Here is a 4,550-nt window from a genome sequence, read left to right on the forward strand (position 1 = left end):
AACTGCCAATACCTGACTTCTGTCCCCTAGTTTTCTGCTTGCAATCACATACACTTAGGTCCTTTTTGACTCTATGGGGAGTAAAAGATATCAATGTTCAGAACTACCAATAACAGGAAGAAGAGAAAATTGTTTTTGAGAACTTGATCAATCACAGAATATAACATTCTCTCATTAGTAAGGTACCTCCTGACAGATGCAGAAAAGTTACCCAGATACTCTAGCAGCCCTACAGCTGTCATCTGGGAATCTTTTAGGGTCAGATAAATCATGGAGAGCTTGGCATGCCAGTAACTCCTTTGCAAGCATCATTTTCAGAGACTGATTTGTCCACTCAAATTGACCCGAGAGCCACTTTGGAAGACAGTTTGGTGGTTCCTCAAAAAATTAAACATAGACTTACCATATGACACAACCATTCTACTCCTAGGTATATACTCAAGAGAACTGAAAATAGGTCCACACAAAAACTTGAATACAGATAATCATACCAGCATTATTCATAACGGTCAAAAACTTGAAACAACCCAAATGTTTATCAACTAATTTATGGATAAACAGAATGTGGGATACATATACGATGGAATATTATTTATTATTTAGCCGTAAAAAGAATTTAATCATTTTTTCTGTCATGTTTGAATTTTTTGGACACAAATTGAAAAACTTGGAAAAAGATCTGAATTTTACTGACACTAAAAATGTTCTTTGTACACATGTGCATCACTAAGGCTCTTTGGTTGCTAATAGTTGAAATTGACTCATCTAACTTAAGTAAATGAGTCATTTGTTGAAAATACACAGAGAAGCTCACAAAATTGACAGAAAAATCTAAACAACCAAACTTTGGAAAGGAGAGAAAAGTATCAGAAACATCTCCTCTTGTCCCTTCCTTTGTAGCAGCTTCAATTGTTTTATTTTTTTTCCCCCAAACAAAAGGTCTCACATAATACTGAGCCAACCTACTTGCACAGAAGCATAGAAATAAAGAGAAAAACAATTATTTTCCCAGTAAAACATGTCCAGCTGTCCCAGATAGTGGTGATATTTTCAGCTTCTTATGGTAAGATGCTAGCAACCTTGATACAGCATAAATACGTGGGCCATCTTATGTGCAATTCCTTACAGACACAACTTGGTTCCTCTCCAGCATCTCCTTTTGTCACTGTAGTGATTTTATTACTAGTTTTCATCTGAATCCATTGAGGAATGGGATTATTCTGCTTTTGTTTCTTGTCCAGTAATCTCTTTATCCTGAAAGTCTTGAGAGAAGACATAGTGAAGAATGGTGTCAACCACACACACCTAGATGGAAGAAAAAAGTGGCAACTTCAACTGTTTTTTAACTCATGTCATTCTGCTCAAGACATAAACACTGAGGAGAAAGAATTTGATTGGTTTGGTTTAGGTCATATGCCAGTCCTTGGCCAAGGGAGTTTGACTATCCCACCTAAACTGCGTGAAGGGAGGTGGGGTAGTTTCCCAAAAGACATGCAGGGAGCTGTAACCCAGAAAAGTGTCAGGTGACAGAATTGTCTTTGAATTGGAATCATTCCATGTACATGTTTTACCATTTCCAAGGTCACCAAACAGCAGCAGTAACCACTAATAAGAAGTCATCAGAAAAGATGCAATTTCACTAGCAGGGAAAATGAATCATATCTTCTTTTAATTTTACTTTAGTTTACTAACTGTCCACAATTTCTCAGGAAATTTACCATTCTCTAAAATTTAGGGAAGGGTGGAACAGACGGTTTTAGTGCAACTGGTTCAGGTGGGAGAGAGTCGTGCCATGGCTTACAGAAATCAAATAAAACAAATCACATTGCATAGAGCACTAGAGCAAAATAATAATTGTTTAACAAATGTATTCTTCAACAATTTAGCTCATATATAATTTGGTGTACTTTTGTTTATTTTTTAAACATCTTTATTGGAGTATAATTGTTTTACAGTGTTGTGTTGGTTTCTGCTGTATAACAAAGTGAATCAACTATATGCATATGTATATCCCCATATCCCCTCTGTCTTGCGTCTCCCTACCACCCTCCTTATCCCACCCCTCTAGGTGGTTGCAAAGCACCGAGCTGATCTCCCTGTGCTATACAGCTGCTTCCCACTAGCTATCTATTTTACATGTGGTAGTGTATATATGTCAATGCTACTCTCTCACTTCGACTCAGCTTACCCTTTCCCCTCCCTGTGTCCTCAATTCTATTCTCTATGTCTGTGTCTTTATTCCCATCCTTCCCTTAGGTTCATCAGAATCTTTTTTTTTTTTTTTCAGATACCATATAAATGTGTTAGCATATGGTATTTGTTTTTCTCTTTCTGACTTACTTCACTCTGTATGACAGACTCTAGGTCCATCCACCTCACTACAAATAGCTCAATTTCGTTTCTTTTTATGGCTGAGTAATATTCCATTGTATATATGTGCCACATCTTCTTTATCCATTCATCTGTTGATGGACACTTAGGTTGCTTCCATGTCCTGCCTATTGTAAGTAGAGCTGCAATGAACATTGTGGTACATGACTCTTTGAATTACGGTTTTATCAGGTATATGCCCAGTAGTGGGATGCTGGGTCATATGGTATTTCTATTTTTAGTTTTTTAAGGAACTTCCATGCTGTTCTCCATAATGGCTGTATCAATTTACATTCCCACCAACAATGCAAGAGGGTACCGTTTCCTCCACACCCTCTCCAGCATTTACTTTTTGTAGATTTTTTTTTTAACATCTTTATTGGGGTATAATTGCTTTACAGTGGTGTGTTAGTTTCTGCTTTATAACAAAGTGTATCAGTTATACATATGTTCCCATATCTCTTCCCTCTTGCGTCTCCCTCCCTCCCACCCTCCCTATCCCACCTCTCCAGGCGGTCACAAAGCACCGAGCTGATATCCCTGTGCTATGCGGCTGCTTCCTACTAGCTATCTACCTTACGTTTGGTAGTGTATATATGTCCATGCCTCTCTCTCGCTTTGTCACAGCTCACCCTTCCCCCTCCCCCAAACTACAAATAGAACTACCATATGACCCAGCAATCCCACTACTGGGCATATACCCTGAGAAAACCATAATTCAAAAAGAGTCATGTACCAAAATGTTCATTGCAGCTCTATTCACAATAGCCCGGAGATGGAAACAACCTAAGTGCCCATCATTGGATGAATGGATAAAGAAGGTGAGGCACATATATACAATGGAATATTACTCAGCCATAAAAAGAAACGAAATTGAGCTATTTGTAATGAGGTGGATAGACCTAGAGTCTGTCATACAGAGTGAAGTAAGTCAGAAAGAGAGAGACAAATACCGTATGCTAACACATATATATGGAATTTAAGAAAAAAAATGTCATGAAGAACCTAGGGGTAAGACAGGAATAAAGACACAGACCTACTGGAGAATGGACTTTTTGTAGATTTTTTGATGATGGACATTCTGACTGGTGTGAGGAGATACCTCATTGAACTTTTGTTTTGCATTTCTCTGATGATTAGTGATGTTGAGCATTTTTTCATGTGTTTGTTGGCAATCTGTATATCTTCTTTGGAGAAATGTCTATTTATGTCTTCTCCCCATTTTTGGATAGGGTTGTTTATTCTTTTGATATTGGGCTGCATGAACTTCTTCTATATTTGGAGATTAATCCTTTATCAGTTGCCTCTTTTGCAAATATTTTCTCCCATTCTGAGGGCTGTCTTTTTTCTATTTTATGGTTTCCTTTGCTGTGCAAAAGCTTTTAAGCTTCATTAGGTCCCATTTGTTTATTTTTGGTTTTATTTCCATTTCTCTAGGAGGTGGGTCAAAAAAGGTCTTGCTGTGATTTATGTCATAGAGTGTTCTGCCTATGTTTTCCTCTAAGAGTTTTATAGTTTCTGGCCTTATATTTAGTTCTTTAATCCATTTTGAATTTATTTTTGTGTATGGTGTTAGGGAGTGTTCTAATTTCATTCTTTAACATGTAGCTGTCCAGTTTTCCCAGCACCATTTACTGAAGAGACTGTCTTTTCTCCATTGTATATTCTTGCCTCCTTTATGAAAGATAAGGTGACCATATGTGTGTGAGTTTATCTCTGGGCTTTCAATCCTGTTTCATTGATCTGTGTTTCTGTTTTTGTGCCAGTACCATACTGTCTTGATTACTGTCACTTTGTAGTATAGTCTGAAGTCTGTGAGCCTAATTCCTCCAGCTCTGATTTTCTTTCTCAAGATTGCTTTGGTTATTCAGATTCCTTTGTGATTCCATACAAACTGTGAAATTTTTTGTTCTGGTTCTGTGAAAAATGCCATTGGTCGTTTGATAGGGATTGCATTGGATCTATAGATTCCTTTGAGTAGTGTAGTCATTTTCAGAGCATTGATTCTTCCAATCCAAGAGCACAGTATATCTCTCCATCTGTTTGTATCATCTTTAATTTCTTTCATCAGTGTCTTATAGTTTTCTGCATACAGGTCTTTTGTCTCCTTAGGTAGCTTTATTGCTAGGTATTTTTTTCTTTTTGTTGCAATGGTAAATGGGAGTGTTTCCTTAATTTCT

The 4,550-nt window shown here is 37.3% G+C and overlaps 1 pseudogene across 1 annotated transcript; it reads right to left on the bottom strand.

Annotated features, from left to right (window-relative positions):
* Positions 1-1,122: 1,122 nt before the first annotated feature.
* LOC309821426 (large ribosomal subunit protein eL39-like) lies at positions 1,123-1,277 on the bottom strand (annotated as a pseudogene). The gene has a single exon. The product of its transcript is annotated as a large ribosomal subunit protein eL39-like (transcript).
* Positions 1,278-4,550: the final 3,273 nt, after the last annotated feature.

This window comes from Grampus griseus, assembly GCF_964374135.1.
Source record: "Grampus griseus genome assembly, chromosome: 4".
Classification (NCBI taxonomy): domain Eukaryota; kingdom Metazoa; phylum Chordata; class Mammalia; order Artiodactyla; family Delphinidae; genus Grampus; species Grampus griseus.